Below are 24,483 nucleotides of genomic sequence, written 5' to 3' on the forward strand. Positions count from 1 at the left end.
TGATCCATAGCACAAGCAGGGAAGTGTGAAGAAAGGAAGAGTGAGGAAGAAAGGCTGAGGGAGGGAGGAACCTAATCTAGTCCTTCCTTTTACTCCTGACACTAACAAGAATGTCACTTGCCTCGAGTCACAAATCCCAGAAAAATCAATCTTCCTGATTCCCAAACAAGTGTTCACTCTGCACCATGGTTACTGCTGTCTGGGACCTAGTATACAACAGTCCCGTTGGATCCTTCTGACATCCTCTACAAGTGACAAGCCTCCACGATCCATCTCAGATCAGGGGAGCAAGCTTCACCCCAAATCCCATCACAAAGACAGTACAACTCCAATTGGGGTGGGCACCTAAGGGAAAATGTTCCCTTCACCAAAAACATTGCCTATGTCCTTGAGACTATGAGCATGTCTGTTGGAATGTAAATGGCTACCTTGGGCGTTTTGCTTGGGTCTTTGTAAAAGCTCCTAAACGAAGGCAGTTCTGGTGATACATAACACAGGACAAATGTGGTTTGATTGGGCATGGGTGGCAGGATTAGACAATGGTCCGGATTGTATCAGGACCCTTCAGGTGCCATGGCTACAGGTGTACACTTCACTGTCCCTTCACACGAGAACAAAGCAACAGATTGCTCTGTGCACTCATCCCTTTTCCTGTCATCAGACTTCGCTTCTTGGTTCCCGGTGTCACAGCAAGATATTTTAGTAGACCTAGTTTCCTTGATTACTTGAATAATTCACACTTTCTATCTGAATATGGGATGTTTTCAGCAGGACAAAACTTCTCTGAATGGTGATTTTGATTTTAGATCACTTTACCTGAACTCAAAGTTGAAAGAATTGTTTATCATTATCCGTGAAGGTCATTTGCCTTCTTCTCTCGGCAGCCAAACGTTATGGAAGAGATCTGAAAGGTCTCCATTTTTAAAGGAATGAGTGACTTTAATTTTAAACAGACAGTGTAATAGAGGGTAGACACCAGACAGTTCTTTCTCTGTTTTATTAAGTTTACACGTATGTGGGAAAGTATTGAAAATTAATGTTAACAACCTTCTTGAGGGATGATCTCATTGTGTAGCTCTGGTCTTACTGGAACAATCTTTGCAGACCAGGCTGGCCTCACATTTAGAGATCTGCCTGTCTCTGCTTGCCTAATACTGGGATTAAATGCATATACCATTGCACCAGGCTATATGAACAACTTTTAAGAAATTTGACTATGACCCAAAATACAAAAAAACTTTATTGTTTGGCTGGATAACTCATTGGTTAATTTTAAAGGTAGAGGAGACTTGAGAGTTTCTGTTAGCTTATGGGTGTGGATGGATCCTTTCACTTTGACATCTGTTTAGGAGGATCAATATCACAAGAGCCAACAAAGAGTTCATCCAAAGTCATCCATTAGTCAAGGGGCCAAAGTATCAGACGTAAATCCAGGAGAGAATCAACTCCAGCAAGATATCCTCTGATTCCCTCCCACACACATGTGTATGTGAGGCTGCTCTCAAGTGTTCGTGTGTGTGTGTGTGTGTGTGTGTGTGTGTGTGTGTGTGTGGTGTGGTATGGTGTGTAGGCATGTGCACGTGTGAGCAAGCATACATGAACACACCACAAAATATTTTTAAAAAATTCAGGTCCTAGCCAGGTGGTGGTGGTGCGCACCTTTAATCCCAGCACTTGGAAGGCAGAGGCAGCGGATCTCTTGAGTTTGAGGCCAGCCTGCTCTACAGAGTGAGTTCCCAGACAGCCAAGGCTACACAGAGAAACCGTGTCTCAAAACAAACAATTCAGGTTCTTCAATCCTTTGTATGCTTATACATGCTCTCCCTCCATTTGCTTCATATAGTTTTCAATGGGTCATACATGGGCACAGGTGTCATGACTGTATAACAAGATTGAAAGAGGCTGCAACAGGCCATGGAAGGAACGAGGAAGAAATCACCTGATCAGCGATCAGTGTATACTTTCTGTGTGCTAAACACTGTGCGAGCACTTTCACGACACTAAGCTATTTGCATCTTCAGAAGTTGTGTGAAATGGGCAATGTTATTAAATCTCTTCCATAAGTAAAGAAACTGAGATTCAAGGAGATTACCTAACTTGTTCAAGACCACAGAGTTAATAAGGAACCGATCTGAGCCTTCACCTCTTGAGTCTTACTATCTCATAAGACTGGTTTAATATTACTAATTAATAACATGTGAAAATATCATGACTTATATGCACAAGATGGCTTTATGGATAAAACACAAGGCTGACAACTTGAGTTTGATAGTTGGATTCCATGGTGGGAAGATAGCATTGACTCCTAGTACTTGGCCACACACACACACACACACACACTTATGGAAAGAGAGCCAAGGCCACCTTTGGTCATGTTTTCTGCAGAGCTACCAGGAGGCTTCAAGAGAGATTCAATCCTCTGCTGTTTTTAGCAAGTGCCACCTGGTGCCCAGGGAGAAGAAAATAAAGCCATTCCATCAAAATGCCAGAACATGGGCCCTGGAGCGGCCTTATCAGAGATCCAGTGACAGGATTCATAAGTAATAACCAAGAAAACTGTTTCCAACTGGAACAAATTCTTAATGATATAAAGCGGCTCGTGGCTGCAGTGCTAAACTTTCCTCCTCAAAGTGACCTACAGAGAGGCTCTTCAAGTCTATTAAGTAGGAATTTCAGGCCATTGTTTTGGGCCAGACTAGAAAGAAAGATGGAGTCACTAATGCTAAAGTTTTAAAACACAAGGATGAAATTGAGATTAGAGATTTAATAAAGTCCCCAAACAGGACAAATTTAGTTGATATACTAATGATCTTCCTTGTTTCTTAAACTTCATGTTCCCAAAAGTTGGCTTAAAAGAACCCAGTATAAACTACAATTTCTTCTCCATTTTTCCATATCTATGTCCTTTCCTTATACAACACATGGCTTTGAAATAACTAACCTGCTTTTGGGTTTTTTCTATTTTCTTTAAACCATGCTCCATCCCATCTGAACTCTCATTCTATTTTATATGTTAAATGGCTTCCTGATTCCAGAATAACAATATAGGCAATTTTAACAGTTATTTAGCAGTAGTTGTCAACTTCATAGTCTCTAGCATGCTTAGGAAAGGTTGGCTTAATTGGGTTAATTAGGGAAGACTCACCCCAAAAGTGGGTGGCACCATTCTCTTGGATGACATCCTGGTCTCTGTGAGGAGGAAAGTGTGACAGGCAGTTGTTGCTCTCTTCTTTGTGGCTGGCAACGTGATATGACCAGCTGCTTCAAGGTCGTGATGCCTTGATTTCTCCACTACAATGAACAGAACTGTGAACTTTAGTCAAAATCCAGCCTTGCTTCCTTGAGTAGCTTTTGTGTTCTCACACAGCAAAAAAAGTAAGTAAGACTCTTAAGACTTGGTCGTTTTGACAAATCACTGTCTGATGAGATAATGATTTGCAAAAATACCACCCCCTCCCCAACACACACGCACACACACACACACACACACACACACACACACACACTCCAGTTTTTTTAAGTGTCTATCAGTTATGAAAACAAAAACCCACTAGTTTGAAGTAGAATGATTTAAAATAGAAAAAAAGGCATTGTTTATCTTAGCATCCCTATTTCCCAGCACAATATCTGGCATATGGTAAGGGCCCAGTAAATTTTGTTTGATTGATGAACAGTATACAGTATAGAATGATGGTTGTGTCCACCACCTGTGTTTCAGTCTTCAAAACACCCAGATACCCTTACAAAATCCACTTAATTGGAGAATACTGATCTACAGGCCTCAAGGAATTGCCTCAGGTTTTACCTTTTGGACATTTAACTCTAACACATTTTGAGCCTTCTGACTTTAAGAAGTAATCTTGTTAGCATAGATAAGTTTCTAGACCAAGTGCTAAAATCCTTTTATCTGGTATTGAAGAATGATACTAGCCAGTGCCATTTATGTGATGGTTTTTCTTGGATGTCAATTTGACTGCATCTGGAATGAACTAAAACCCCAGTGGCTGGATACACCTATGAGGCATTTTTCTTAATTAAATAATTTGAAGAGGGGAGATTCACCTTTAATCTGGTCTATACTTTCTTCTGGCAGCCTGTATAAAGGACATGGAAGAAGGAAGCTTGTTCCCTTTGCCTGCTTGCCCTCAATCTCACTGGCAAGTCTGTTCCTTTACTGCCATTAGAGCTGACTTCTTCAGGATTCTGGCATATACTAAAGACCAACTAAGATATCCAGACTCACCGACCACACAACTGCTAGATTCTTGAACTTTCTGTTGGTATACAACCATTGTTGGACTAGCTGGACCACAGCCTATAAACCACTGTAATAAATTCCATATATATTTATTCTTCATTTCTGTCTCTCTAGAAAACCTGACAAAATAAATTTAGGACCTCCTTCTCACTGTAATCATGTCAAATCGGGAACTTTTATTTGGAATTCAAATCTCAAGCATCACTAAGAGGAATTCCTCTGCTATAATCCATCTTTGAATACAAAAAATTCCTAGTCCTCTTCTCACTGCATTCCCAACTATCTTTCTCTGCATCCACATGCTACCCACTTCTCGTCTGGTTTCCTGATTCTCAGGACATGGTATCATCTGCCCAGTTAGACTGATATTTTGAAATCATCATCACCTTGAACACTTCACTCCTCGAATCTATATAACAGCCACTGAAGTTCAGCTCATTTTTCTCTGACTACTACTGCAAAAACATCCCTGAGTTCCAGAAAGGAAAAGAAACTACAAATGAGTGTTTTCTTCTATACATACTAAGTTTTTGTAAGGAAATTGTAAGCTGCTGGACTCCGTTGAACACAGCTCTAAAGCTTTGGAATCCAGAAAGAGCTCCAAGAGGAGGCTATCGTTTTCAGCACCTTGGAGAGAGCAATCCGCACCCCCAGGTTTAGAGGCACAAAGATCAGGCATTCAGTGCTGAAGTTGTAAACACTGTGGAATGCTGGGAAACGGGCAGGCTAGACATTCCACTCAAACCAGTTTGCTCTCTGACCTAGGAACAGTCACACCCATTCCTGCCAAGAGGCGTTGGCCCCAGGGCTTTCCCCTGATCACATCCTTCTTCTCACATATTTCTGGCCATGAAGGTCTCCACCCCATGACTTTGCAGAAAAGGCTTCCCTCAGTCGTTATTGTTGTATTTTACTTTGCTCCTCATGTTGTCCACATTTGAAACTGAGTAGTTTATTCATTCTCCTGCTAAGCTGTTGTCTCTCTGGCCCCAACAGAAAGTGGATCCTATAAAAGAAGAGACCATCCTCTGTTGTTCACTGCTGTCTCTTTCGTTTCAAGCCTCTCTGACACCTAGAATACACTCTGAAAATATTTGACAATTAAGGAAATGAAGCAAGACAAGCAATAGAACCATGAAATTAGACCTGGAGTGTAGGAGACAAATGAAAACCCTGAACTGCACAGTTTGAGCATTCTTCTTATTGGTTATAAAAATATGACTATGACTCAAGATACTACATGTCTGTTCCTTAGCATGGCCCATGCAAGAACAAGTATCTAGCATACTCATTAAATGGCAAAGCCAATATTAAATTGAAATTTCTAGAGTAACTAATACTTTTTTTTTGTAGGTGGTGGGATCTTCTGTTTTATTTTTATCTTTTTTTTTTTTTATAGTGTCCCCCTATGCAGTCCAGGCTGGTTTCAAAGTCTAGATCCTCCTTCTTATTCCTCCTCAGCCTCCTGCAGACTGCAACTACATGCATGTAGGACAATCAATACATTTTGAGGCTTTTTTTAATGGTGTGAGTATTGGGTGCTTTGCCTGTATGTATGTCATATATGTGTACATGTGTGTAGTGCCCGCACAGGCTAAACAGGGCATCACATCCCCTAGAACTGGAGATACGGACAGTTGCTAGCTGCCATGAGTGTTCTGGGAACTGAACAGGAGACTTCTCAGAGCAGACAGTGCTCTTAATCATTGACCCATATCTCCAGCACCAATTGATACACTTTTTAACTAATACAAACCAAGCAAAGGCAACGAGGAAGGCAGATTTTCTCAAAGACATCAGTAAAGACTGTGAATAGTTGACAATTGTCGGAATAATTGACTATTGCCTGAGCCATGGCCCCTAAGTTGTTCACTACTCAAAAAGATGAGAGCATCTCGTGGGTGTTTGGGACCTACATCTCTGAACATGGAGAAGAGATATATGGCAAGTAGTAGACAAACTGCTTATGCATAAATGAGTCTTCTAAATCGTCACCAACATTTTGAGAATTAAAATAGAGATAGCTATCATTTTTTAAAAGTAAAGAAGTTCTGGAAATAATGGTCTTGGAATTCCCACAGAGCAATAGTCACTTGACATTGGTTAGCAACTGCTACTTTAAAGGAGATGTGTGGTCTATGGGAAGTCATGGGTCCTGGCACTTGATCCGTGCAACACTCAGCTTGATTTATTTGCCAAGATTAACTGCATGGACCTCGAATGCATTTGAGTTTGAGAACTTCTACTATGGAATAGGTTCTGGTCTAAGAATTGTGACCACAAGGCCAATTGTCAGGATAAGTTTCTATTTAAAAATAACATCACCATTTTCCCTCCAAAAATAATTAATCTATAATATGTTACAAGCACGGAACTTATAATTGAATGTATAATAAAGACATGCATAAGGGCATAACATAGTTGTAGAGAAAAATGTGTGTTGTGTGTGAATGTGTGTGTATTGCTGTCCCTTAAAAATGTTTATTGCATAAATTAGTAAGAAGCAAGAGAGCATTTACCACTATTCTAAATTCTAAAATATTAGGTTGGAGATTTGGCTCAGTGGTAGAGTGCTTGCCTAGCAAGCGCAAGGCCCTGGGTTCAGTCCCCAGCTCTGAAAAAAAAAAAAATCTAAAATATTGTGACTTGTTACTATGCATCTTACAGTTTCTGAATCTACTAGACTTTTCTCTTTTTTTCTCATATTTTCCTCCAGGTTTTATCTAGAGATTAAGAAAAGAACAGGTGCTTATTTAATTAAAACTTAATCAATTAATCAATGTATTAATCTTCAGTTGGTCAGTCACATTAGTGTGCTGCAATTCTGTAGTGCATCCATCAAAGTAATGAACTCAAGTGTTCTTGATCTGAAGATGTGGATCTGGTCCTGGTTGTGATTCTTTGAACAAGTCTCTTGGTTTTCTAGTCCAAAGTTTTCCCATCTGTCAAACTGTGTTCTCTCAGGGTGACTTCTATGAAGACAAGACACATGGGAAGTAAGCAACTGGAAACTCAGAGCTAGCAGAACTAGCTAGCAGGGAATGAGAAAAAGAGACACCCTTCCCCAATAATTAAGGCAAAGAGACTTCCAAATGCCTGGGCAGCAATCCATGGAGGACCAACAATGGAACATGAACTCATTAGCAGAATGTTGAGTAAAACTCAGAGAGGAAGAGAGGGCTGATGAGGAGGGAGTCCAACTGGAGACAGGGGATTCTAATGAAGGAATGGGGGAAGTATTGCTAATTGGGTCATTTAGAAACTGAACAGCTGAATGTAATTCCTCCTGAAGCAATAAGAAAACAGCCAGGGGAGGTATAATACTACAAGAATGTATGCTAATGGGCAAAAACAGGATCCCCAAGTAACTCAAGACAATAATGCCCATGCAAGCTAATAGACGTCAGATGGAAAACAGCTCCTGATCTCAAGCCAATCTCACTTGAGGACACAGACTTAAAAAAAATATGTAAAAAGGAAGCACATAGTAAGCACTCAAAAATATTTGTTAAATTGAATTATATTTGCAAAAGCTCAGGTGCACTTTAATATTTTAAAACCCAAACTTAAAAGAAATTAAAAAAAAAAGTTCAACCAATCTCAGTGATTATTCCTTTCACAAAAAGAGTCACCAAAAATACATTCCATGCAGAAACCTTTTATATTTAAAATATAAAATTTTAGCCTTCCAGTTTCCATCTATGCCCAGAGCTGACCCTGTGCAGAGCTCTCTGTACCAAAATTCTGCCTGGTGAGAGCTGGTCTCCCAGGAATACTGATGCACAAGCTTACATGAGGAATAAGCCGCAGTCAGAGACAGCAAGATCAGCTAACACTGGAGATAACCAGATGGCGAGAGGCAAGTACAAAAACATAAGCAACAGAAATCAAGCCTACTTGGCATCATCAGAACCCAGTTCTCCCACCACAGCAAGCCCTGGAAACCCCAACACACTGGAAAAACAAGATTCTGATTGAAAAATCACATCTCATGATGATGATAGGGGACTTTAAGAAGGACATAAATAGCTCCCTTAAAGAAATAAAGAACACAAGTAAACAAGTAGAAGCCCTTAAAGAGGAAACACAAAAATCCCTTAAAGAATTACAGGAAAACACAACCAAACAGGTGAAAGAATTGAACAAAACCATCCAAGATCTAAAAATGGAAATAGAAACAATAAAAAAATCACAAAGGGAGACAACCCTGGAGATAGAAAACCTAGGAGAGAGATCAGGAGTCATAGATGCAAGCATTACCAACATAATACAAGAGATAGAAGAGAGAATCTCAGGGGCAAAAGATACCTAGAAAACATTGACACAACTATCAAAGAAAATGTCAAAGGCAAAAAGGTCCTAACCCAAAACATCCAGGAAATCCAGGACACAATGAGAAGATCAAACCTAAGGATAATAGGTATAGAAGAGAGTGAAGATTCCCAACTTAAAGGGCCAGTAAATATCTCCAACAAAATCATAGAAGAAAACTTCCCTAACCTAAAGAAAGATGGCCATGAACACACAAAAAGCCTACAGAACTCTAAATAGATTGGACCAGAAAAGAAATTCCTCTCATCACATAATAGTCAAAACACCAAATGCACAAAACAAAGAAAGAATATTAAAAGCAGTAAGGGGAAAAGGTCAAGTAATATATAAGGGCAAACCTATCAGAATTACACCAGACTTCTCAACAGAGACTATGAAAGCCAGAAGATCCTGGGCAAGATGTCATACATAACCAAAAAGAATACATATGCCAGCCCAGGCTAGTATACCCAGCAAAATTTTCAATTACCATAGATGGAGAAACCAAGATATTCCAGGACAAAATCAAATTTACACAATATCTTTCCACAAATCCAGCCCTACAGAGGATAATAGATGGAAAACTCCAACACAAGGAGGGAAACTACACCCTAGAAAAAGCAAGAAAGTACTCTTCTTACAACTAGCTCAAAAGAAGAGTGACATACAAAAATAATTCCACCTCTAACAACAAAAATAATAGGAAGCAAAACAATCGCTGTTCCTTAATATCTCTTAACATCAATGGACACAATTCCCCAATAAAAAGACATAGACTAACAGACTGGATATGCAAAGAGGACCCAGCATTTTATTGCATTCAGAACCCACTTCAATGACAAAGAGAGAAACTATCTCAGAGTAAAAGACTGGAAAAAAATTCCAAGCAAATGGTCCCAAGAAACAAGCTGGAGTAACCATTCTGATATTGAATAAAATTGACTTTCAACCAAAAGTTATCAAAAAAGATAAGGAAGGACACTTCATACTCATCAAAGGAAAAATCTACCACGATGAACTCTCAATTTTGAACATCGATGCTTCAATTGTAAGGGCACCCACATTCATAAAAGAAAATTTACTAAAGCTCAAAGCAGACATTGCACCTCACACAATGATAGTGGGAAACTTCAACACCCCTAATCAATGGACATATCATGGAAATAGAAACTAAACAGAGACACAGTAAAACTAACAGAAGGTACAAACCAAATGGATTTGACAGATATCTATAGAGCATTCCATCCTAAAACAAAAGAATATACTTTCTTCTCAGCATTTCATGTATCTTCTTCAAAATTGATCATATAATCAGTCACAAAACAGGCCTCACAGATACAACAAGATTGAAATAATCCCATGCATCCTATCAAGTCACCATAGACTACGGCTGGTCTTCAATGACAACAAAAACAACAGAAAGCCCACATACACATGGAACTTGGACAATGCTCTATTCAATGATAACTTGATCAAGGAAAAAATAAAGACATAAATTAAAGGCTTTTTAGAATTTAATGAAAATTAAAGTACAACATACCCAAACTTAGGGGACACAATAAAAGCAGTGCTAAAAGGAAAACTCATAGCTCTGAGTGCCTCCAAAAAGAAACAGGAGAGAGCATACACTAGCAGCTTGACAGCACATCTGAAAGCTCTAGAACAAAAAGAAGTAAATACACTCAAGAGGAGTAGATGGCAGGAAATAATCAAACTCAGGGCTGAAATCAAGCAAGTAGAAACAAAAAGAACTATACAAAGAATCAACAAAACCAGGAGCTGGTTCTTTAAGAAAATCAACAAGGTAGATAAACCATTAGCCAGACTAACCAGAGGGTACAGAGACAGTATCCAAATTAACAAAATTAGAAATGAAAAGGGAGACATAACAACAGAAAGAGAGGACATTCAAAAACTCATCAGATCCTACTACAAAAGCTGATACTCAACAAAACTGGAAAATCTAGAGGAAATGGATAATTTTCTAGACAGATACCAGGTACCAAAGTTAAATCAGGATCAGATAAACCATCTAAACAGTCCCATAACCCGAAAAAAATAAAAGCAGTCATTAAAAGTCTCCCAAACCACAAAAAGCACAGAACCAGATGGGTTTGGTGCAGAATTCTATCAGACCCTCAAAGAAGACCTAATACCAATACTCTTCAAACTATTCCACAAAATAAAAACAGAAGGAAAACTACCCAATTCACTCTTTGAAGCCATAATTATGCTTATACCTAAACCACACAAAGACCCAACAAAGAAAGAGAACTTCAGACCAATTTCCCTTATGAATATCAATGGGAAAATAGTAAAATTCTCACAAACCAAATCAAGAACACATCAAAATGATTATCTATCCATGATAAAATATAAAATTAAAATTATTCTATTTGCCAAAATTTCTCACTAGCATATAGCACCAGGATGGAGTTCAGAGTCTGTGTGATTGAATTTTGCATGCACTCAGGTCTAACACTATCAGGCACAGTAACTTTGAATGAATACATGCATAAGTTTTGATCATCTGTTGGTAAAGAACAAAACATCCCAGATTAATAGCCTCAGACAAGAAATACTTTCTTTCCCATAATTCCACATGCTTACTGACTGTACTCTATGGGATGTTCTTTGATGGTTCTTTCTCTCATGTGATGGACATCAGAAGTCAGTTGGTGGGAAGTTTTCTAGAGACTATGGTGACTTTCCTTCATGATTTTGCAGCCCTATCTCACACCCCATGGAGCCTGTTTAGTGAGGTAGACAGACATGTCACATGGGGGTTAAGTTATTCCAAAGCACACAGTCAGAAGCTATCAGGTCTTCTCAAGCTTTTGACCTAGAGCTGTGACTTCTGGAATATTCCACTGATCGCAGGGTCAACCTGTGACTCAATGGCTGAGGCAGCTATACAAGAGTATGACTGAGGAGAGATTAACTGGGGTTTGTCCTCATCCTTCCTATGGAGCAAGAGGCTTAGAGTCATGTTCTTATAAGCACTTACCATTCTTTAGGTTCAGGAAGAATGACTCAGAGACAAGACCCAAAGTCCAGAGGTTGAAACCAAGAGCTGAAAAGAACAATCCCAGAAAACTAAAGCAAGGTTTGAACATGGAATGTCTCTTGCCTTAAGTGAAAGAAACGGGGGCCTATGCCAGTTTGAAGTTCAGAATTGCTATAATCCGCTGCTGCTGCTGCGGTGGCTGCTGCTGCTGCTTCCTCTTCCTCCCCCTCCTCCTCTTCCTCTTCTTCCTCTTCTTCCTCTCCTTCCTCTTCTTCTTCCTCTTCCTCCTTCTCTTCTATTCTTTCTCTTCTTCTCCTCTTCTTCTTCCTCCTTCTCCTCCTCTTCCTCCTCCTTTTTTTCCTCCTGCTCCTCTTCTCCTCTCTTCTTCCTCTTCCTCCTCTTTGTTCTCCTCCTCTCTTTTCTTCCTCCTACTCCTCCTTTCCTTTTCTTCCTCTTCCTTCTCCTCTTCCTCTTCCTACTCCTCTTCCTCCTCACTTCTCCTCCTCTTTTTCTCTTTTCTTCCTCCTTCCTCCTCCTCTCTTCTTCTTCCTCTTGCTTCTCCTCTTTTCTTCCTCTTCCTTCCCCTCCTCCTCTCCCTCTTCATCCTCTTCTTTTCCTCCTGCTCCTGCTCCTGCTCCTGTTCCTGCTCCTGTTTCTGCCCCTCCTCCTCCTCCTCCTCCTCCTCCTCCTCCTCCTCCTCCTTCTCCTTCTCCTCCCCTCTTCCTCCTCCTCCTTCTTCAGATCAAGGAACAACTATAGTTTTCTGACCCTTCCATTACTCTATGGGATGAATGGAGAACAAACTATGATTCTCTTTCTTGATCCTTGTTCCAAACCTGGGCACATGAGTCTCAACCACATTGGATTATGATCCTAGACTTCCAGCCAATTCTATATAAAGCACAAGGCTTGCAGATGTGAGGGAATTTTTCATATAGGAAGAACAAGAATCATGAAGGCAGCTTCAATGGGTCACGACCTCTACATCTGCCACTACACAGAGGCACCTCTCCTACTTCCCCTGGAATGTTATGTGATGGCATTGCAGAATCTGGAGGAATTGACAACCTGATGACTACTGGGGAGTTTATAGAGTTGAAAGCCTCCATTCCCTTCATTTTTTTCAGATGTTGAGCTTCTGTATAAGAAGTCTGGCTTTCACAATTGAAAGATTACCCTTTAGGATGATATGAGAGTCCATGCAAAGAGGGAAAGGTCCTGAGACTGATATTAAGAGAAAAAGAGGCCAGGGCCAGCCAATCCAACATCCCAGCTAAGACTCCACCCACCACCCCTACCCAAGGGAATTCTAAAGAGATCAGCACAAAAACCGTCTGCCAGAGCTAGGTCAACCATAACCATACAAAAACAATAAAATGTTTAGTTTCGGCCATTGAATTTTAGGACAGTTTACCAGTACAGCTACTGGTAACCAAAAACAAACAAACAAACAAGCCCAGAATCATGGGTGACTATGGGCAAAACATAATGCTTAAAGGAGGTTGTTATGATATAAAAACAAGTTTAGAAACATAAGGAAACTTATGGTAATGTGATTTGAAAAAGAAACCTCTCATCTCTGCTAGCTATGAATCAAGAGAATCTCACAAACAATTATGAACCATGTTTATAGTCAAAACATGCCTCAAACTCCTTACAGCCTGTGGATAATAGGGCTTCCTTTACCTTTTTCAATCATGTTTTTTTTTTATCACATCATCTTGTAGACCTGTACAGTGTGTGTGTGTGTGTGTGTGTGTGATATTTAAATGCAACTCTATTGAAAAGCCTGTGCTCACTCTATGACCCCATCCTATGTCCTTTGCCTATACCCTGCCTCCAACACTGAGCTTAAATCTAACTAAAATAGTCTCTTAACTGATCTCAGCAGCCAAGTTATTTTGAAATTCTTTTCTACGCCGTTAAAGCAAGAGTTCCAACTTTACTTTAGATGAGATCTCTGAAAAGAACACATCCAGTTGCTCCAACCAGCAGCATTAAGGTGCATCTCTCAGTTCAGTGCAAACTTCCAATGCTATCCATATGTCTTTTCTCGCTTCAAGAAATATTGGTTGAGGCCCTGCGTGATGGAAAAATGGAGCTCCTTTGGATCCACTTATATGTTTCTCCCAGGGAATTCAGGCATAACCTTAGGCATAGGAAAAAAGTTTTAGTTGCAAGCTAGACATCTCCACACTATCGATTCCAGCATCCTTAAGGTAGCTTTGATACAATAGCAGCAGCAGGAAGCCACCGCTCCAGAGACCAGTGACATGGTAACGTGATGTCTGAGATGTTCACCTGACAGGAGTATAGAGATGGATGAATGGGAACAGATCTAAGTCTAACCCATGGTAGACATAAAAGGAGAGTGCTGCGTGAAGCATAGAATTTTAAAAAATAATGAGACTGGGGATAAAAATGGTGCCATTAACATAAAAATGGACAAATGTGAGACAGCTAGAAAAGCAGCAATGGATGGAGAATCCACCCAGAAATACACGCTCTCATTAGATCAGAGGATAACTTAACAAGGTCTTATGGGCTGATGGCAGGAAAGAAGGGGCCAGGAAGCAGATAGTTAACACAGGAAGGTAGGAGTCCAGGATTCCACCATGTGCTCCTATGTGTGGCCCATTCGAATCAAGCTTTGCTTTACCTCACCTTTGAACTGACTTTGCGTTCCAAGACGTGACAAATGTCTGGATCTGAGGTCTGGGTTTCCAGAGGGCTGCCTCACCAGACTTCTTCCTGGGATGACATCATACCCCTAGATGACCCCTGAGTCACGGTAGAAAGGAAGTCCTACTAGGACAGAGGACAAAACACCACACCCAATTTTACACCCTAAGGAGATTTATTATCACCTACCCACCAAGCAAAGGAATGAAATCCCATTATTTAAGCTTCAAACAGACACTGCACATGAAAATGAGCTTGATTCCTTACCAATAACTTGGTAACAACAACGCAGCCTCCTTCAAGTCATCGGAAAGAGGCTTCTTTCTGTCTTCCATCACTTGTGGGTCCAGGTATTCCTATATTTAAACCAGAAACTGGAAATAAGCAAGGCTGTGGCGATGGCACATGCTTGGGTGGCTTCAGTCCTGGTGTGTGTGTGTGTGTGTGTGTGTGTGTGTGTGTGTGTGTGTGTGTGTGTGTGTGTGACCCATTGCTTTATGCTCACAAGTTTAAATCAAGGAAACAGAATCTGGAAATCATGCTCAAGTGGCTCCAGGACCCAATGACTCTTTAATGAGTTTTCATCATTTCATTGTTTGCTCCAGATTATACTCTTACATATAATGTGTTCTGTATATTGTGTCCTCCAACCCTCTGTCCCCCCTCCACTCAGCCCCTGCCACCTCTTGTCAGTTTCCTTTGTCCCCTCCCCATAGACAATTTTATTTCTACTCCCATCTCATGTGTGTGTGTGAGAGAGAGAGAGAGATTTCTGTATTTATATAAAAACCTAGGAACCAGGAAATGATATACAATATTTGCCAATAGTTTTAAGACTTAGCTCTTCTATTTTTTTGAGACTTCCATAGATGAATGTTGTTACATAATTTCTGTTATCAGTCTTTCTTCATCCTCCAACTCCTCCCGTGTCTCTCTCACTCCACCTCAAACTAACAAGTTCTTCCTCTTTAACTATGGGGATACACACACACACACCACACACACACACACACACCACAACACACACACACACACACAACAGGACGTGTGTGTGTGTGTGTGTTGTGTGTGGTGTGTTGTGTGGTATGTGTGTGTGGTGTGTGTGTGGTGTGTGTGTGTTGTATGTGTGTGGTGTAGTGTGTGTGTGTTATGTGTGTGTGTGTGTGTGGTGTGTGGTGTGGTATGTGTGTGTTATGTGTGTGTGTGTTGTGTGGTGTGTGTGAGATGTGTGTGTGTGTGTGGTATGTGTGGTGTGTGTTGTGTGTATGGTGTGTCTGTGTGTGTTGTGTGTGTGTGTGTGTGTGTGTGTGTGTGTGTTGTGTGTTGTGTGTGTGTTGTGTGTGTGTGTGTGTGTGTGTGTGTGTGTGTGTGTGTTGTGTGTGTGTTGTGTGTGTGTGGTGTGTGTGTGTGTGTGTGTGTGTATGTGTTGTGTGTGTTGTGTGTGTGTGGTGTGTGTGTGTGTATGTGTTGTGTGTGTGTGTGTGTGTGTGTGTGTGTGTGTGTGTGTGTGTGTGTGTGTGTGTGTGTGTGTGTGTGTGTGTGTGTGTCTAAACTTGCTTTGGACTATTTACTATGATTATCTACAGGGGTATCCATCTTTCTGCCAGCATCATAACTTAGTTCATAATGACTGAGAAAAGCGCATTGTACATATGTAACACATTTCCTTGTCCATCTTTCTATTGTTGGACATGTAGGCTGGCTTCATAGTTTAGAGTGAGATGGGACTGAGAGGCCCCAGAGTAGATGGCTGTACGTCAAAATAAGGAGACAGATTGGAGTGAGTTCTCTCAGTCACAGCTTGTACAACTCACCTGTCTCCCTGAGCCTCACCTCTTCAGATAACCTTGCTTTTGTATAATAATCAAAATAAATACAAGCCTTTTTTACCACTTCTCCTGGACCAGGTCCCATGTGAGGCACTTTGCAGGAAGAATCTCATTCAGTTCTCACCGCCATCATCTCTGGTGCATTCATGTCCCCTGCTTTGTCAGAGAGTTAAGTAAGTCCAGACAGGTTAGGTGAGTTACCCAAGTATTGGGTGAGCGCATGGTTGCCTGGTTTCCCACCAATATATTCTCTTCTCTCTCTCTCTCTCTCTCTCTCTCTCTCTCTCTCTCTCTCTCTCTCTCTCTCTCTCCTAGACACACTGCTAGATCATGGTCTTAACTCCCTTGCATCTGGACTGACTATCACCAATGAAATGAGGACAAAGTCATTAATGCTACCCTCAGCAACTCCCACCAGATGGTCCTTACCTTCTTTCTGTGTCTCAGGGATCAATGCAGAAGACACAGTGGAAGACTTAAAGGAAGGAGCCTGGGCCCATGCATTAGAGTTCCACAGAAACATGGAATAGGATGTATGTACATATATAAAAATCTACATATAAGTATATGCACACACCCATAAGCCATAAACATAATATACACATATAGGCAGATTTGTTGTGCAATTTTGGCTCACAGAGTGACAAGGATTGGAGAGTCTTAAGACCTGATGCTCTCTGTAAGCTGGGGACCCAACAATGCTGGTGATACAGTTTAATTCCCCGAGAGCCAGAGAGTTGTGGAGAGAAGACTGATGCTCCAGCCCAAGCCAGAGAGTCGTCCATTTCTCTACCCTTTTCTTCTACTCAAGCCCTCAGTGGGTTAGACAAGACTATTGCATTTTGGGGAGGGTAGACTTTTTCCTCAGCATGGCAATCTTCCTTCCTTCTTTCTTTTTTTCTGGTCTCTTCACGGCACATGCCCACAGCTTTCATTAGCTGTCACATGCTGGAGCGGGCTTTTGTGGTGCAGCTACTGAGTCATTTATGCTTTTACAATGTGACCTCTTGCCCACAGAAATAATATTTAATCAGATACCTGGACATTCTGTGATCCAATCAAGTTGACAACATAAAGTTAACCAACACAATGCCTGGATCTCTTCATGGATATATGTAAGCACAATCAAGTTCAAACCAATTTTCTGAAAGATGAATTGTCACACGGTGTTGAAACAAGCCATCTCAGCTGAGCCGGCTAAGTTTAGCCAATACTCGGCCCTCTTTGCAGTTGATCACAGATGTGTGAGTTACAAAATATCCACAGACTAAGTCAGGAGAGACGTGCACTTTCATTGTGAGATGACACTGTGAGTTTCATTTGAGTGAATAATACACACACACACACACACACACACACACACACACACACATTTAATTAACTCCAAAGCCTGTGCTTTCCAGGAACAGAAATCCAAAACTGGTGATCAATATCATGTCAAGGTAAGAAAACTGACCCTAAAACCCATAACACACATGCTCTTGTCAGTCGTACCAGGTTCTAGGGGGGAAAAAATGAAACCTTGGGAAATACCAACATTGAAAAGCTTTTAATATGTGACAAGCCACCCCAAAACCAAATGGCTTACAAAGAAGCAACCACACACAAATATATATAGACTCCAAACCTCCACAAAATATATATAGGCTCACAAATTTGAGGTTCTGCAGTGTTTGCTGGGCTTAACTGGGCCATTCTGCTCACCCAAGCTAAGCTCTGCTATTATCAGCTGGGTTCTCCCAGGTATCTATGATTAGCTGAGAGTCAGCCATGATGGGGTAATGAAGTAAGCATGACTCAGCCAGTTGCCTCTGCTTGAAGTGTCTCTTCCTCCAACTGCCTTCCGAGCTTGATAACTTGATAGTCGTGGGCAGAGGCTGCAAGAGCAGTAAGAAGACAAAAATCACATTTTCAAGTGACTTGACCAGGTTATCAAATGCAATGGGCACGGAGAGACGAAAACGAACAGGCTCCTTACTACAACCAATATGCTACAATATCCCAGGATCACTGTATAGGAACCATAGTGAGAACACTCACATCCCCCAAAGTCTTCTTCAGGCCTCTGATCTTAAAACCTCCAGCTATCCAATAGTAGCATTGTCTTCAGGCCAGCAGCAGCAGTCAGCAGTCTTTGGAGTAGGTAAGAAGCCTTACTTGGAAAGAAGTGACTGATTCTCTGCTCCTGTGACTGGTTGAGCAGAACACTGGCTCCATCTGACTGAAGCATGCCTCCACAGGATGTGAGAAATCTCCCTTCAAAGAATGAATTGTGCTATACCAGCTCCTTGCCTCCCTATACTCCTCTACCTGGCAAAGATGCTGTATAGCAATTGCCTGAGACAGAGCCCTCCATCTCCGAGGGAAACTCATTAAACTGAGAAAGTAAACAACTCGGAGGCTTCAGGAAACCGCTGAAACTGACTAGATTCACTCGGCTCCTACCTCCCCAGTATAAACAGCAAGGATTGCTACAAGACCATCTCGAACAAACTGAACTGCCTAGAAGACTCTCAGACAAGTGGACCTGCCTAAAGAGCAACCCAGCTTCCTGGAAGAAGCAGAGATTAACCTGGTTATCTGGAAGACTCAAGGGCCAACTGGTAGACCTAGAAGAAGCAGGGGTCAGCTGGGCTGTCTGGAAGGAGCAGAGATCAGCCCCAGTACCTGAGAAAAGCTTGGGTAATCGGAGATCCCTGAAAGAGGCAGTCTGGTGAGCTGCCTGCAGTTCATGCAATGAATTCTTGGTTTCCAGCTTTCATTAGCTGTCACATGCCGGGGTGGGCTTTTGGTGCTGTGGCTCTCTGAGTCATTTATGCTCTTACAATGTGACCCCTCACCCATATATTTTAAGTAACTCCAATAAAACCCATTGAATCGGTACAACATCAGGGTGTACTGTGATAGCATCCTGACTGGTCTGTCCTTGATTCCCTATAGGGGATGAGTACATGTTTGTTTACATCTCCATAGGAATATTGTCACACAATAGACAATGTGACCAACACTCACCTGAATACAGTACACTTTCCCCCTAAAGAAAAATAAAGATAGCGAGGTATTGCGGACACACACACACACACACACACACACACACACACACACGCCCCACTGGAGCTACTATCCAAGTTGCTGCCCAGTTTTTATTCTATTAAAGCTTCCTCTTTGCCTTAGTTTCTATATACAAGGGCTTCTCTTTGTGGCTTGTTATTTCTATAAAAACCAATTTCATTTAATAACATCTCAGCCAAGAAAACCAAAATCTTGAATGACAACAACAAATCATTCCAGTGACTTAAGGCCAGACCAACAGCAAACTGTTAGTGTGAGTTGTGTCTGCTTCCAAACATGGATGTTCGAGTTCTAACCCCAGTAGTTCAGAATGTGAGCCTCCTTGGGAACAATTAGTGAATACAATTAGTTAATCGAGTGTCATACAGAGGTGCACACAAAGGGAATAACATATGATGATGTAGAGGCTGGGGTGACCCAACAAAAGAAGCCAAGGAACACCAAGGATTGCCAACAAGGGAGGCGTGACTCAGTTGTCAGTTTGTTAGCCTAGGATGTCTACTGTCTACATGTGTAAGCCAGCCAACTTGTGGTCATTTGTTATGGCCGTCCTGGAAAATGTGTGTGTGTGTGTGTGTGTGTGTGTGTGTGTGTGTGTGTGTGTGTGTGTGTAATAATGTAGGTGACTACATTACAGGCTACTGCACACTTGTCTCAATTTTTTGTTACTTACCCTTAAGGTTGCTGGCCCCCAGTTCCAACTATGAACATAGGTTGATGTTTTCCTGGACACAGGCAGCATGGCCAAAAGCCAATTCAAAGCCCCAATCTCTTGACTAACTATGCACTTCGCTTTGCACATTATTACTTTGTAGAGGTCTCTAACAACAAAAATGTTGAGAACAAAGCAAAGACTGGAGCTGCTGCTGTTCGAAGGTGCCCCCATTGTGCAATAGATTAGTTTCTAAAAGAATTAGTTCTTAATCGATTCCTTATAAACTCAATGGTATTTTAAGCCCTCCCAAGGTATTTCCCATTTTAAAATGCCCTGTGGGAGATCCTTTTGTACAGAGAAAGGTATTTTTTGGAATGTGAATGATTACCTGCTTCCTTTTAAATATGTTTGCTTTCCAAGTGTAATTTCCTTTCATATAAGAGATTTGTGTGTCTGCGTGAAAGGAGGCCTGAGGCCTGCCTTCAGTTCTGCGCCTCTCTTTGGCCGGCAGGGGTTGGCAAAAGCTCGCCTCTGCCATCCTAGTTAATGATAGCAATGAAGGCCACCCACAAGTTGCAGAGCTTTTTAAATATCCTTGGTGTCTGAAATGCCTCCCTCTGTTTCCAGCCATTTTGAACATCCTCAACTTAAGATCGTTGCTTGCATAGGAAAAGGGGGAAACATCGTTTCATTAGATGCCAACTCTGAGCTGTTAGTTACTCCCTAACTCTTAGTGACCTCTGCGTTGATTACTATTACAGAGACCTTCTGTGTGTAAAGGAGCAGGTTCTTTCTTTCCTTCTCTGGGTCTTCATCTAGGCTGCCTGTGTAGAAAGACTAGTGACTCATGAGAGAAGGGATAGCTATGGCTAATAACACGACTAATCCTGTGTCTTTAATATCAGTCTCTAGGGGCAACAGAAATGGTTCAGTGGTTAAGAACACTTGCCTGGGTTCAGTCCCCAGCACATACATGACAGCTAATACATGTCTGTAACTCCAGTTCTAAGGGATCACATGCCCTCTTCTGGCCTCCTTGGGCACCAGGTATGCATGTGGTGCACATACATACATCTGGGAAAACATGTGTGCACATAATGAATCTTTAATAACAGTTTCCATTGGGGGATGAAAGTTGCCAATGCTTTTATGGTTCTTTCCTGCCATGGCTTGTGTTATTGATTTACTTCATAAGCACCTATAAAGATCTCAAGTCAGGGACACAAAGGTGAAAAGGACTCTGGCCCTCTCTCACTTGTTCTATCTCCACTGAGAAGATATATGTGTAAAGACTAACCACATCAACACGGAATTGCAATATTAGAGAAAGGTGCTTTGGGAACACAAAGAGAAGTCCAACATTGAAAGAGCATTTTCCCAGAGTTGGTGGTAGTCTTGGTTCTTTTTTTTTTTTCGGAGCTGGGGACCGAACCCAGGGCCTTGCGCTTCCTAGGCAAGCACTCTACCACTGAGCTAAATCCCCAACCCTGAGTTGGTGGTGGTCTTACAAAGTCTTGAAGAATGAGTAAGAATGTGCCAAATGCATAATGTCATTCAGGACCAAATGCATGAGCTCATACAGGACCTCTCAAGAAGAGACAGTCCTATGAGGCAGTGATATGATCCTGGTGTTTAGAGGTTGGTGGGTGATAGGACACAGGAAATGAGGAGGGAGTAGGGAATTGGTTGAAAACGTTCATAGTGTTCAAGATCACAATAGAGCTTGGGCACTTATTTGCCATGGAAGAATTTCATCTTGGGTGGATGTCCTAGTTAATTTTCTGTTGCAGTGAAGACACTACAAGCAAAACAACTTGGAGAGAGAGGAGGAGGAAAAGAGGGGGGAGGGAGGGAGAGAGAGATCTAGTAATGGTATAGGCTTTTAAAACCTCAAAGCCCACTCTCAGTGACACATTCCTCCAACAGGGCCATACCTATTAATCCTTCCCAAACAGGTTCACCAACTGGGAACCAAATAGTCAAGTACATAGAAACCAAGTATTCAAATACCTGAATTTATTTGAGCCACACGAATAAGGAAAGGACATTATAAAATTGGACAACCTGGAAAATGGCCCAAAATCTGTTGGGGCTGAGGGCAGGAAGCTAAACCAAAAGACAAATACAACGTCAGAGCAGCAACTGTGGGGAAGGGGAAAGGGCGAAGCATTTACACAAGAGTGATGAAGTGAAATTCAACAAATTGATGACTGAGATGAGAGAAAGGGATTTTGGAAGATCATAAATCTCAGGCCTCAGCATACAGGTGACCTTAGAGAAAAAGAGATGGCAAAGCCAAGGAACAAGCTAATGGACGTCTTTCTAGACAGCAGAGGAGTCAGGTTCCCACTCACTCCTAGATATGCAGGTTTGGGACCTGTTTGTTCCTTTTGACCCAGCTATTCCTCACAAATTTTACTTTCAGTCAGAGTAGAAATGAGTTCAATTTGCACCCACATACACAGGAAGCATTAGCCCTTAACAATAGACTGTTGAGAGTTGTATCTGCCAGATCCTCAGTTCTGAACAGCAGAACTTTCTGGCTACTTCAGTCAGGAAAGGAAAATTACCCAGAAGGCCAGGATTAGAAGCATCATGGCCAGGTATGACTTGGGCCAAGTCATACCACTGATGTTAGGCCCTGGGAGCCTCAAATTCTGTCTCTGTTACTCAAGCATCACACATCAGAAGATTGTCTACAGTCCTTATTTCTTCCCTTGCCTTTCTTCCCACCAAACTCTCCCATCAGTGCATGTAATTATTAAAACTTGAATTTATAGATATGTCCAGAAGGTAAAAACACAACACCTAGCTCTTTCCTTAAGAAGGTGAGATTCACATGGGCAGGAAACGTCCCATAAATAGGGAAACAAATATTGCTTGAGAGAGCCACTGTGGAAGAAGAAGGAGGCACTAAGAAATCTAGTTCCTATAACTTGGGAGCTGGGATAATTGAAAACCTTACAACTTTGTGCTTTTCATAGGATAATTCTCCCCATATTGGAGAATTCACTGTGGCATGTGAAGTATTTTTGATTTTGTGTGGAACATTGTTGGTACACACAGCCAGTACAACCTCTGTGACTGTGGCCCTCTGCAAGGCCATGGCAATTATGAAGCTCTCCACTTATATGTTCAGTGAGGACTGACTGAATGCCTATGAGTGCTCTGACCTATATTTGGCATTACAGTCAATTGAGCAGAAGTATTGGACACATCTGTGCTTGTATCATCCCGTGTCATGTTCACGGAGATGACACCTGGAGTCTGTGATCATGACAGCAATCTGTCATTGTTACAGAAGCAATTACAGTTTGCCCTGACAGGAAGACCTTCGTGGTCACTCGGGGAGGTGAGAGCTTGCTTGGCAGTTGCAGCAGGACCACCCTGGCTACACCTTTCAGTTAGCTGCTACAGACTCTGCCTCAGTAAAAGGAAGCCACAAAGGAAATGATGCAAGGCCCAAGGAGAGATAGGCCAATTGGCCAGACTCTTAGAAATGAAGATTGCAGGCATGGGAGAGAGACTCTTTCTCCTGATAACCATTTCCATCCACCCCACCCTGAGGGTAGTCATCAGGAACACTCAGCCCATTGGACTTCCAGTCACTGTGCAACACAGGAAGGCTCCTGGCCCTTATTCCTTATCTTCAGATTCTCTCCATTCTAGAAAAATCTGAATTATCCTAAGGAAAAAAATCATTTTGCTGCAGAATTAAGCATCATCCTAAGAGGCATATGTGAGCTATGACAAAATGGCTTCATGTCTCAGTCATGGGTTAATGTTTAGGTGTGAAAAGGCCCCATGAGCTCAGGCCTGTTTCCCTGGAAACATGAGGAGAAACAGTCTTCAAGGAAACCAGACAAGTACACTATGGCCAGATTCCCATGAACATTTGGTTCCCTATGAGTAAGATCAGAATCCCAGATTCTGGTGTAGCTAAGACTTCCCCATCCAGCTCTATACAAGCTTTCAACAGGACCCATATACAGGTCTGACATGTGACTAGGCAAAGTTTAGGCAATTTGAGGGTATTGTTACAATAATATTCCCTACCTACTCTAAGCTTCTGTAGTTTCATTTTTTGCAGCCATGGTATTGTTCCTTTGAATTTGAGATACGTTTGAAATGTAGTATCTTAGTAATCTCATCCTAAGATTTTTCCTTAACTTTTTATTGATTCTTTGTGAATTTCACATCATGCACCCCAATCCCATTCACCTCCACATCCCTTCGTATCCTCCTCCCACCCTCACAACCTCTCCCTCAAAATAAAATAAAAAATAAAAAATGAAAACAAAACAAAATTTTCATCATGGAAGCTGTAGTGTGTCACAGTGTGACCCACACTTTTGTCTACACATCTTTACTTGCAAATGTTCACTGCAATGACTCATTGGTCTGGTTTGAGGCCTCTGGCTTCTGCTATATCATCCATACTGGATCCTCACAGACTCTTTTCATACTCTTTTGTTGCTCTGTGTCATGAAGATCCTGCAGCTTTGGGTCTGCAGGACCCTTTTCTTCATGTGCCATAGCAGTTCATAGACAGGGTTGATGTTGGGGTAGACCAACACAAAGCCTTGGGCCTTGGTGGTAGCTGACTTGGTCAGCCAACCAGCTGTCCCACATCCACACCACCAGCACGTGCTCTCCTGCACTGTCCTGG

Source organism: Rattus rattus, chromosome 10 (assembly GCF_011064425.1).
Source record: "Rattus rattus isolate New Zealand chromosome 10, Rrattus_CSIRO_v1, whole genome shotgun sequence".
NCBI classification, from domain to species: Eukaryota; Metazoa; Chordata; class Mammalia; order Rodentia; family Muridae; genus Rattus; species Rattus rattus.